Below are 13,506 nucleotides of genomic sequence, written 5' to 3'. Positions count from 1 at the left end.
TCCGTTAAATACCAGGCACATTCCAATCACAAATGTATATGAATATAATTGCAATGTGCTCTAATGGAACCTCTGATTATTTAGAAGAGCAAAGGGCAATTAATTCATCAATCATTGCTCCAGTCCACCAGTAGTTTCCCTTCTGCAAGACTATGTATATGCTCTGTTTGATAATGGTTGGGGAGTAATTTGAAGCTGAAGCCCCACTGATACTCAGCTTCCTCTGCTGGAAAATAAAGCTGAAATCTCAATGCTGATGGCATTTGTGAGCAAGATCTAACAAGTTCAGGATCTCAGCCTGTTTAGCAATTATATCTTCTTCTGCCAAAAAAAATCACACACAAACACACACACTTGAGAAACAAAGACCTTAAAGCAACCAAGTGACCGGGTCAGCATCGTGAATCAGTTCATACCAACCTCTTTCCACATAAAAAAGGAACAAGAGTATTTGTGTGAATTAACCCTCCCATTAGGAACTTACATATTTTTTGTGTTTGTCTGAGTATGATTTCTTACCTGCTCTTCACTATACATATTTCCAAGGTAGGTTACAACATTACAATAGACAATTGTAAAAACATTTAAATCCATTGCAATGATAAAACAAGCAAAGGGATTGTAAATGGATCAGAACAGTAAAAAATTACTGGTAATATGAGAAATGGATCCCACAAATCAATATAACTGAACTGTCAAATGACAAGGTAAAGAGGTGTGTCTTCAGCATAAAGTGAAAGTTGTACTATGAACATGCTAGACACACATCTGCAGGGAGAGAGTTTCACAATTTAAAGGTTACCATGGAGAAAGCTAAAGGTCCGTATAATTAAAGCTATGGTTTTCCCAGTAGTAATGTATGGAAGTGAGAGCTGGACCATAAAGAAGACTGATCGCCGAAGAATTGATGCTTTTGAATTATGGTGCTGGAGGAGACTCTTGAGAGTCCCATGGACTGCAAAAAGATCAAACTTATCCATCCTTAAAGAAATCAGTCCTGAGTGCTCACTGGAAGGGCAGATCCTGAAGTTGAGGCTCCAGTACTTTGGCCACCTCATGAGAAGAGAAGACTCCCTAGAAAAGACCCTGATGTTGGGAAAGATGAAGGGCACAAGGAGAAGGGGATGACAGAGGATGAGATGGTTGGACAGTGTTCTCGAAGCGACTGGCATGAGTTTGGCCAAACTGCAGGAGGCAGTGGAGGATTGGGGTGCCTGGCGTGCTCTGGTCCATGGGGTCACAAAGAGTGGGACACGACTGAACGACTGAACAACAACAACAATGGAGAAAGCTTTCTTCCAGGCCGCCATTCCTCATACTTTGGAAGGTGGCAGAAAACCAAGAAAGCCACCTTTACATACCTTAACATCCGATAGGGTCAACAGGGATGGAGACAGTCTTTCAGATACCTTGGACCAAAATTGCTTAGGGCTTTAAACACAAATGTGAGCACCTTGAAATGATTCCACAAACAATTTGCCTGCCACAACAACTGCTTCATGCAAGTTCTAAATGACACTTCAGACATTAATCTGGTCACTATATTTTGGTCCAGTTGAAGTTTCCAAATTGTCTTCAAGGGCAGCCCCATGTAGAGTACATCACAACAGTCCAGCCTGGAGGTTACCAGAGCATGGAGAGTAGCGGGCAAGTCTGCTCTGTCCATGAGATGGAACAACCCAGCTTACAGTTTTTCAAGGAGTGATAGTCACATTCAAGAAGAAGAAGAAGAGTTTGGATTTGATATCCCGCTTTATCACTACCCGAAGTCTGACATTCTCCTTTCCCTTCCTCCCCCACAACAAACACTCTGTGAGGTGAGTGGGGCTGAGAGACTTCAAAGAAGTGTGACTAGCCCAAGGTCACCCAACAGCTGCATGTGGAGGAGCGGAGACGCGAACCCGGTTCCCCAGATTACGAGTCTACCACTCTTAACCACTACACCACACTGGCTCTCAGGTTACAAATTGGTCAACTGCTCAGGTTACAAATCTACCTCATGCTTTGCTTCCAGCATGAAGAATTTGTGGACACTTTCTAGGAGAAAAGTCTTGCATTCATCTCTGAAGGAGTAGTGTGAGAAAAAAGGAGCTGTGTTTGAATCATCCAGTCTTCACATCATGCTTGGTTTGATTTATGAATACTTCCTTGCTGCACCCAGGCTGGGTGAATTCATTCACTTCAGATGGGTTTGGTGGCTTTCTCTCCTTCACCGGCATCAAAGTCACCCACTTTGCTTTTGAAACTCCCATTTCCAGAACATTTGGACATGCAATGTGGATGGCATCAACAGTCCCATGTCCATCACTGGTATTGTTCATGCCTTAGGGAGGAGCTCAGATGCCATCAGTGATGAACAGCCTTGTAAGAGGAAGAGAATGTTTTGGGAGTGTCAGCAGGAAGACAATGGACAGTTTGTAGCCTAGTGCAGCATGCTAGGTACTGTACTGTGTAGGTGTGTATGTGTGTATGTACCGGTATATATGTATGTATGTATGTATGTATGTATGTATGTATGTATGTATGTATAGATCTGCTCCTTCTAATAGCAAACTCAGGTGTACAGTGCCAACAGCAATGGAGATAAAATAGGGTTGCAGAGAAATATGAGGGAGATATCAAAATACTTGAAGGTACGCAGAAATAAATAGCTTGGAGCTTTTCCACACACACACCCCACGCCGCCCCGCCCCCCAATAAAAATAACCCAGGAAGGATTGGGCATGCTAAGTAGCTATGGAATGTTGAGTGTCAAGTGGAAAAGAAAATAATAAAATCGGGTGGTAGAAAGTGGAATGATCCCTTTGAGTTCATTGCACCGCATAGCAGGGAAAGCTAAAGCGGTGACCTCCATGTGTTGTGGAATATATGTTGTTGAATAACAAAAATGGCAGCTGGTCCATTGGAGTGCCCTAGCTACCTCAGTCTGCCCACAGCCAGCCCCACCACCACCACTGCCCTTGTCTGCTTACAGCTAGTCTAGGGTTAGGGTTAGCTTGCCCTTCCATCAGGTGTCAAGGAAATAAACAACTATCTGGCTTTTAGAAGGCAGCCCTGTTTAGGGAAGCATTTAATATTTGATGAATTATTGTATTTTAATATTTTGCTGGAAGCCCCCCAGAGTGGCTGGGGAAACCCAGCCAGATGGGTGGGGTATAAATAATAATAATAATAATAATAATAATAATAATAATAATAATAATAATAGGATGGTGGGGACTAATTCTAGCTGGCTTGGTCTATCATTGGATCTGGCTTCACCTACTGCTTGATGTCTGCTGTGGCTGCTTCAGTCAGTTGTTTTGTTTCAAAATGGCACCCAGTTGTTTCCTAACACAGGCCAAAACCTGCTACTGGAGCTGCAACGGATCTCCTAACGGATCTCAGAAACCATCATGCCAAATGTTGTGATGATCTCTTAAGAGGTATCCAAATCTTAGAATCACAGAATTGTGCATAGAGAATAGGCAGACAGACAGACAGACAATTCCCCCAAATATAGGTATTGAATGAGAAGATAGAATTGATTGATGGCTGATTTTTTAAATTTCCCTAGGAGTTTTTTGTGGCTGAAGAACAGGGTACAAAAGTTTTGAATGATGGATCTGAACAGGCTCTCTCTACAAGATTTGGATCTCTATATAAGCGTCTGCGCAGGTAATCTCAGCCCAATAGGGGTCCTGGTGGCATATTAGGCACAATAACAAATCCAGCCTTACTCATGCCAACCCGAAACACACAGCCTTTCAGCAGCAAAATTTACCAGGCATGGGTTTAAGCAACTGCAATGGCCATTCACAATCTCATCCTCGGGCCAAATGAGCAGGATGATCCCTTAATTATTTCCCAAACTGGGCAGGCTAAAATCGCATTTGTGACATGATCCTTTTGGCACAGAATAGCTCTAATAATCCTTAATTTTCCAGTTCATCTTCCTGTCATACTTACTTACTGCTAAGGATTAGGAGATTAAGAGGAAAGAGAAAATGCTAGGTGGAAGTGAAGAGAAAGAGAAAGAAGACAGGAGAGAGAGAGGAAAAGGTCAATTTGTAGCAATGTTTCTACATGCTCTCGGCTGTGAAATAGATAATGGAGCTTTCAAAGCTTAAGTGGGAAATTGTTCCAAGCTGTGCCCTTGGAGATGGCTGGGCTTGTGCGAGTTTCCGTGCTCTTGGGCAGCCTGAATCCTACTGCATGTTCACTCCAAGGAAGCGCCAACTCCACATTCTGGGGTGGGGTGGGGTGGGGTGGGGTGGGGTGGGGAGAGAACTGGGCAAAACACCTTCAGTGGGCCTATTCACTTGCCAAATTGGATGTTACTAAGCAAAGTCGTACAGTGACGCCCCTTGTGGTGGGTTTTTATGTGTCTGGTGAATTGGTTTAAGTTCCAAAGGCAGCACCACAAAGCAAGCATCCATGTACTTGCAGGCTTACCATGCAATCCTAGGCATGTTTACTCAGAAGTAAGTTCCGTTGTGTTCATTGACCTTTCCCCCAACAAAACAGAGGCATCACGTTGGACCTAAGATTGGGGAGGCCCAGAGGCGTGTCACATGCATGATGTTATGCGCACAGCATGCGTTGTGTGCGCATCAACAGGAGGAGGAGTGTCGTCGGGAGAATGTCTTGCCCAGTGCCGTACAGCTTCAACAGCTGTATCTCCTCCTCTCTAGCGCTCAGGAGGAGCCTGGCTTTAATGCTGCGCTGTGCTCAGTTTGATGGTTCAGCCTCCTTCACCCCCTCAGTATTGGAGGAAGGGGGCTGAGCCCCCTGCTAAGGAATATTGAGGGGGCTGACAACACCTTCCCCCCTCTAGAGTTGTTGCTTCTGCAAGATAATGTGCATCAGATTGCAGCCTTAAGTTATGACATCAGAAAAGCAAATTTTCTCTTTGAATAGCATTTGATGACCAAGATTAAGTTTGGTGATGTGTAGGTGTGCTAAATGCTATCTTGTTAGATTTAATAAACATGTTTTGAGCACCCAGAGCCTGCAGGATTGAGTAGGATATCAACAGAAAGGCAGAAATATGGGTCAAAGAGGAATAGGGGAAGGGCCTTAGCTCCTGTTTGCATAAAGCTTCCAGTTTGCATGCAGAAGTTTCCAGGTTTAATGTGCAGTGTTTCCAGGTAGGACAGGGAATCTCCCCTGTCTGAAACTCTGGGGAGCTTCCCATGTTGTCCACTCATCACTGTTCACCCTGGTGATTCTGGAACCAATGCTGCTCCTCTGTGCATTCAGAATTGCCTCAAGCAACACAATGCGATGGAGTAACTCCCAGCTTGAGAAATGGGGGAAGAACAGATTTGGGCAGACAGGAGAACATTTTGCAAATCTTCAGTACATAATGTCCCTCTAAAAATCTGCAGGATGCAGACAAAATGCAGAAGTGTCTTCACAGTGATGACATGCGTCCGTCAGAGGAGCAAAAGGGGAGGGTGGAGTTGGTTGCTGTAATCATAGAATGTAGCAAATTCTTCCGGCCCCAAGTAAATAGATTGTTGGGAGATGAGAGAGAACGTTCTGCTCTTCACATGCCCATGGCAGCAAAGGGAAGATGAAAAGTCGTAGGAGGGGGTGTTGTTGGCCATCTAGTCCAACCTCCAGCTGATGAAGGAAAACCAGAGTAAAGGCACCCCCCAACTGATCACTGTCCAACCTCTGCTTGAAGACTCCCAATGAGGGAGAGACCACCATCCTTCTAGATAATGGGCTCTACTGTCAAACTGCTCTTACAGTCAAGAGGTCCCTCACCCCAATGTTCAACCATGTAGATTTAACCCAGTTAGGTCATATCCACATCACAATTTAAAGCACATGGCTCCTCCCAAGGAATCCTAGGAACTGTAGTTTGTAAAGGGTGCTGGGAATTGGACACAGGAAAACAAGGAGCTCCTTATATGGAGTCAGACCATTGGTCCATCTAGCTCAGCATCGTCTATAAGACAGGCAAAGGCTCTCCAGGGTTTCAACAGGGGTCCGTCTCATCCATACTTAGAGATGCTGGGGATCGATCCTGGGACCTTTTGCGTACGGAGCAGATGCTGTAGCTACAGCCCTTTCCCTATGAATAAAGGAAGCTGCCTCACACTGAGTCAGATCATTGATCCATCCAGCCCAATATTGTTGGCAATGATTGGCAGCAGCTCTCCAGTGTTGTGGTCAGAAGTTTCACCCAAACATATCTGGAGATTGAATCTGAGGCCTTTTGTAAGCAAAACAGCTGCTCTACCACTGAAGTAAGGCCCATCCTCTTTGAGGAGTAAATCACAGATCCCATGATTCTTGGGGGGGAGCCAAATGCTTTAAATGTGCTCTAAGTGTATGAAGTGGGTGCAAATCTAGTCCTTCCCTTGGGAGCAGCTGGTAAAAAAAAATGGTACCAAATGAACGATGGTTCAAGAGAGGCTTTGTCCCATTTTTAAAGACATTTATACCCTGACTTTCCACCAGTAACTTCAAGAGAGCCAGGGTATTTTTTTCAGCCAGAACTCACTGGAACTCAGTTCCGGCACCTACTTTTCTAGAAAAATAACACTGGAGGGAGCTAGCAATTTTTTTTGAAAAATACGCCTAAAACAATCCCTCTGAAATTATGCAAAATGAAACCAGAAAGGTAAGAACCTTAGCATGACAATGTCAAAATAATTTGACAGAAAACGGAGGATAGCAAAAAAAAAAAAAAGCCTCGTTTGGACAAACCATCACATATTTTTTCTGCCTATTTTAACACTATGTGGGAGGTTATCCCTTTCTCACCCATTAACAAAATGCGTCACTTCTCGTCTTCACTCCTATAAATACCAACTTTAACATGAAATGAAAACAATCACCCATCTGCTTGTTATCACGACCGCAATCCCAAAATGGCTACTTCAGCCGCCTTCCTCAGCATACAAGATTATCCATAAATGCCTTTGCAGAGCTGCTATGTGAATGTCGTTTTCCATGTGTCAAATAAGAAAACTACATTTTGAGAGCTCAAACCATTGGCAATCTCAGAACTAAACTCTGGAAAGTATTTTTGTGGAAATGTCCTAGGTGGTCAACAGCACTATGGCATTATTATTATTATTATTATTATTATTATTATTATTATTATTAAAACGTAAAGGACCCCTCGATGGTTAAGGCGACCATGGGGTTGCAGCGCTCATCTTGCTTCCAGGCTGAGGGAGCCAGCGTTTGTTCACACACAGTTTTCTGAGTCATGTGGCCAGCAGGACTGAACCACTACTGGCGCACAGAGGACTGTGATGAGAGCCAGAATGTACGGAAACGCTGTTTACCTTCCCTCCGCTGTGGTACCTATTTATCTACTTGCACTGGCATGGTTTTGAGCTGCTAGGTTGGTTGTTGTTGTTGTTATTATTATTATTATTATTATTATTATTATTATTATTATTATTTATTTGCTATTGTAAGCAGGCAAGAGGAAAGGAAAGACAAGGCAGCAGAAGCATAAATCACCTAGGATATCAAACGTGCTGGGCTTCCAACAAGCTTTGACAAGCACAATGCAAGTTAAGTATAGTGTGTGCCTAATAAAATGATTCTCATGAAACCAGGATTTGAAACTGGGGAGGTTCAAGGAGAGTAAACAATAGTAACCGTTTTTACAAGGTGGGCTGTAAAGGATTTGGCCTGGAGTTTTGCAATATGGTCAAAAAGCATTTTGAGCCTCGAGCCGCACTTGTGAGTGAATATGATGCTGCCTTAGTGGGATTGCTTGAAGCACCTTCTACAGAGCTCCATCTGACAAGCAGGCAGAGTTCCACCAGATCTAGCAAGGGGGTTGCCAGACAACCTGGAAAATAAAAGCCGGACCGTTCTCCACAAAGGCAATTGGCAAGGCTGCTTCCATCTCTCTCCTCAGCCATTTTTAGATGAGCACAATACCTTTTGCTCGGGGCTCTTCCCTCAGATCCGCTCAGCATTTACAGGACTCTGCCTCCAATCTATAAAAAAATGGTTCTGGATTTCCCTCCTTGGCCATTCTCCTCGAGCCGCTTTGGACTCCACCCTCTGACCAGATAACTCTGCCCTTTGAGCTCACCCAGGGATTAGGACTTTTGATTTCTAAAGTTGGCACCCCCACCCACCAATAATCACCCGTGCTTTCAAATTCCCGAGTCTTTGAGACTTGACTACCACATTGCAATCTCTTAGGAGCTTCCCTTGAAGACTGCCGGGAGATGGGTTCAGAACGCGGTTTGGAAGCCCTTCTCCTGCTAGCAATGGGCACCGGAAGTGTGTTCTAGCAGATTTTTAACAGCTCCGCTTATCTTCCTTGTGCATTTGAAGCACAATGGAAGGTGGTGGGTTAATACCTGAATAGGTATGGCCCTTCATACTTTTGACAAGTCCTCTTCCTTCCTTGTGTAGTCTCTAGAATTAACTAGGAATGGCCTTTTTGCAGTTCCCTCCATGTTCTGTGTCTCAATGAACAACCTTCTAAGGATTTCTCACACAGGGCCATTCCTTAGCTAAAGAACTCTTAGACAAAAACATATTGAACTGTTTTCCATACATATAATGGGAAATAAAGGTACTCATTATTTGTATAATACCGTTGATCATTCAAAGGAAATACTGAATGCATTACCTTGCTGTAATCCCTAACAAGAACAACAATTCTATATGAATTCCATGTTGCACATGGAATATTGAGGAGTGTTTTGCTCAATGAGTTCTTGTCAAATGCAAGATTCAAACCGGGGCTTCTTGATTCATAGCCGAGCCACTTCTCTGCATAAGCAAGTGATTCTTTTCATTCCTGACATATATGTTTAACGCAGTCTTGCAACATGTCCGCAAAAATTACTGTTTTGCAAATGCCTGCATGTAACATTCTGATGCTAGCCTTTGTGTCACGTGGATGGCATCGAACAAAAAGAGAACTGGTTCTGTCTTTCTCTGAAAAAGTTCCCCTGCCTGGTCACTTACAGGAATTATTTACTCACGATAGGTAACATGGTGAGTGGCTGTTTACAAGTCTGGTACAGAGTTTCACTTGCACATTGAAGCTCTCGCCGCAGGAAAAAAAAAAGTAGATTTGGTATGTGTCTCGATTGCAAATTGCTAAAAGGTTCTGAGCCTTTAATGGATGGGGGAGGGAACAAATTAAATATTGGCACAAATATTGCATATTCTCTTGGGCTCTGCCACCTCCCACCTGACATAAGGAAGGCATGCCGAGTCTCTCCAGAGATTGCAAATGCAGCATTGTCCAGAATGCTCTTCTTCTGTGGTCTTTGCGTCCCCAACCCCCTTAAATCCACATTATTTCCAAACAAGGAGTGAAGCAAGGCAGCATAACAAGGGGCATGTTGAAATGCACGGCAGCCTTGACAGATCATTGTTGCATGGTTGCTTCGCAGCAAACGTCTTGCGCCATGCTTTGCTCTGAGCGGAACGTTATCCTCCAGCCCTGCAAGACGAGGGAGGGTGGAAGGACTGAGAATAGCTCCACCGGGCTTTTTTTTTTTGCAAGCCTTTATTTAGGATGTGTGGTTGAAGCAATTCCACCATTACTCATAGGAAGCTCGAAAATGCAGCACGCCCAAAGAAAATTGGCAAATGTCTTCAAACCGTAGGCTCAATCTTGTGTGTGTGTGTGTGTGTGTGAAGTATGAAAAAGATCCCGTTTCCATAAATGCAATCTTGCAAGGAAGGGTGGTGCACTGGAGTTATTTACCTCTGTTCCAAGTAGTGATGGACAAATTCTTACCTCCTCCCACACATGTGCAATATGGAACGGGTCCGATTAAAACTCATTCATTTGGAGCACATCGAAGCCCTATTCGACTCTTTCATGGTGTTTAAAGAAGCAGGTGTTTGCTGTGCCCCTATCATCATCCTTGTTGACTTCCATGAGTTATAGAGGGCTAACTTTGGAAGTGAGGAGCTTGCTCTACCCATGTAGGGTACCCATGTGTTTTAGAACCCTGAAATCAGGTCTCTAAGAGAGTGGGTGCAGAGTCTATGTGAGCCGAAAAGGCCTCTGCGCTGCAGATGTTATTCCTCCAAATCATGGAGGATGGTGGGAATGGCAACTGGTGTTTATGTCAGGCATGCTTAGCATATCCATCCTCGCTGATCCCTTATGTGAGAGTTTCAGGCCACATCCACACTATTCATTTAAAGCACTTTTCTGCCACTTTATGCCACTTTAACTGCCGTAGCTTTCCCAAATACCCTGGGTGCTGAGAATTGTTTGTTCGTTGTTCAGTCGTGTCCGACTCTTTGTGACCCCATAGACCAGAGCACGCCAGGCACGCCTATCTTTCACTGCCTCCTGCAGTTTGGCCAAACTCATGCTAGTCACTGCTGGAATTGTTAGGGGAGCACTATTCCCCTCACAGAGCTACAAATGTTTTAACGATCAATCCCTCTTCCCATAGAACTCTGGGAAATGGGATTATTCCTTGAGGAGAACAGGGGGCTTCCAACAATTATCAACACTTATAAAAGACTTCACTTCCCAGGATGCTTTGCGGGGCGGGGAAGCCATGACTACTGAAGTGGTATAAGAGTGCTTCAAATGTATCGTGTGGGTGTGGCCTTGGGATGCCCCGAATACATATGAAACCTGATTTTAATTTGCTCTCATTCCAAATTGTTGAGACTTATACAGGCAGATCCATTGGCTTCACTTATTTATTATGTGTGATCCTCCCTGGAACAGTGCACTTCTACTTCCCTTAAATTATGAGGTGGGGCATGTTGAAGAGAGAACCTGGAAACTACCACAGCAGGGCCTCAACTGTAGCAGCTTGCAGGGATTCTGTATCAGGACGTTTTTCTTGTTTGACGTTTTATTCTGTACTGGAAGCTGTCTAGAGTGGCGGGAGAAACCCAGCCAGATGGATGAGGTATTATTATTATTATTATTATTATTATTATTATTATTATTATTATTACACTGTATGTTTCCAGTAAGGAAAAGAGTACATCCTCAACTCGTGTTCCACCCTCCAAATTTACTGGCAAAGGACCAATCAGAGGGCTGGAAGGGGCCACAAGGGCCATCTTGCAATGCAGGAATCAGTTATCATGAGATTCAAGGCCTAAGATTTCCAATAGTGACTCTTTCTTCCCTGGGTAGTGGGTGGGGTGTGTGTAGAAGCTAGCCTACCATATGTACAAAAGTAAAATCTCATTGCTCCACCCATTTTTGCTTCTGGCTCCTCCCACCAGTGGTATGTGGCCCTTGGGAGGTTGCCCCAAAAGGAATGAGGCCCTCAAGCTGAGAAAGCTGTTCCCCACACCTGGCCTATAGGAATTGGACCTTCAGTTGTCTAAAGTTATGAAACGGGACTCATAATAGAGGGCCTCTAATTACAAGAAAAGAAATGTACTTCTCTCCCACATCATTTTCATCGCCTGCTATTTACAGATGCAGAGTCTGCATGTTCAATGCGCTTCAAATTTTTTGTTGAGTGACCACAACTGGGGCACATGGAGCAGATTTATGTATGTTGCATCTAAGGAAGTATAAGTGGGTTGGACGAATTCACATTTGGCAAAGCTTAGCAACTTGCCTTGACCAGGCAAGTCTAGCTAAAGCACTTTTAAGAACCATTGCCATCACATCTGGAGCCAAGCAAATGCTGTGTTCACAGTGAATTAGGGGCAACTCTAGATAATGGAAACTGTGTTACTACTTTTAATTCCACTGAAGGAAAACCAAAGAAAGAGACCCAAAAATGCTGATAAGAATTTTTTTTATGTTATTCCAATAAAAAATACATTCATACAGAAATATAACAATCTTGCAAAAAACAATTTCAAATAAAATCTTGTAAAACAATTTTTTTTTACAAAAATCTTACAAAGAGATTCTTTAGATAACAGGGTGCTTCCAAAAAACAAACGAACAAAAAAGGAAAACAAAAAACAAAAACAAAGAAAAAATTTACGAATAGAAATTCTCTTCTGAAATTTCAAGCAATTTTTTTTCTCTCTCCGCTTTATTGAGGCTCAGTTATCACCTGAACAAAATGTACTTGTTGAAACTTACAAAACTGACAGGCATAATTTGAAGTATGGCACACAGCCCCCCCATCCCAAAACCGTTTTGATACTTCGCAATCAAGAAAGGTAATGCAAGGGGATTTATTAAATTTCCATGTTTTCCTCCTTGAGCACAAATAGTGTGTTTATGCTTCAGCAGAAAGCATTGCAAATTAGGTAAAACAAAAACCCACCCTTGAAATCCCCCCCAATAGAAAAACCCCTTCTTAATTGCCTTGATCCACATGTGATGATCCTCATAAACATCCATGTATAAAGTAACTGTTAAGTAGTCTCCCATTTTTACTATGGAGAATGCTCCATGTATGAAATGTTTCTCTCACTATAGCTGCAAGGAAGTCCCTCAACGGGGGGTGGGGTGGGGGAGACCAAGGCAGCTCCTGCATTCATGAAGCTCCACATGTAACATGACAGCCCTACAGATTGTAGACAATATAAACCTTTTTCCTAGGGCATATTTACTTTTTGTTTTTGTTTAAAAAGTGCACACTCAAGTATATAAAAATTGAACGCAATACAAAAGGGGTAGGCCTTGTGTGTTCCTTAGAATTGGATAAATTAGCGTCTAATGTGTTCTAGAGAACTATTTAACCTTCACCACCAGTTCCTGGAAAAGCTGCCCGAAACAGCAAGAAATAAGCTATCACTGTGGTTTGTGGGTAAGTACACAGCACTGCTGGGGAAGGCAGTTCTGAAACTCACTGACAACTTCTGGGGGACGGCTGCATCTAAGCTCTCTCATAAAAACCATCTTGCGCCTTCAGCTGAAACCTAAATACCCAAAGGAATCATCAACGAGCTCATTCCTGGATCTTCTCAATAAGCTTCTAGACAGAAGTCAAAGGGATGGATTTGGGTGGGAGGGTTTTTGTTGTTGTTGTTGTTGTTGTTATTGTTGTTGTTGTTGCCTCCTGCTAGAATTATCAACTGCTAAATGTGGCACAGGAGTTGGGGACCCTGTTGCCTTCCAGATGCCAAGCAACCACAACTCCCATCAGCCCCTGCCAGAACGGTCAACAGTCAGGGATTGTGAGAGTTGTGATTCAACAACATCAGAGACACCAAAGGTTCCCCACCTCTGACGTAGTGCTTCCAGATGATGTAGAAACATCTCACTAAGCCAGCCTGGCCCTCAAGGTGATGTACCAAACCAGTGCCCTTCGGGACAGATGGAGAGCCAGCTGGACACCAGCAGAAATTTTGGTGGAAGGTGCAGTTGGGAAAAGAGGGGCAGTCTTGGGACAAGAGGGGCAGTCTTGGGACAAGAGGGGCAGTCTTGGGACAAAAGGGGCAGTATTGGGACCTTGTAAAGGTAAAAGGGCAGGCTCATTGGTCTGGAGAGAGACAGCCTGATTCAGAAAACTGCCAAGTTGCATTGAAAGATGCCCAACCCCACAGTAGCCCTCAGGAAAAAGGTTTCAATCTGCTCCATTTGCTTGATGGCCGGGGATTTTTGAGCTTGCAAGTGCG

Source organism: Lacerta agilis, chromosome 12, assembly GCF_009819535.1.
Source record: "Lacerta agilis isolate rLacAgi1 chromosome 12, rLacAgi1.pri, whole genome shotgun sequence".
Taxonomy (NCBI): Eukaryota; Metazoa; Chordata; class Lepidosauria; order Squamata; family Lacertidae; genus Lacerta; species Lacerta agilis.
The sequence above is the reverse complement of the archived record's forward strand: the minus strand, read 5'-3'. Positions refer to the sequence as shown.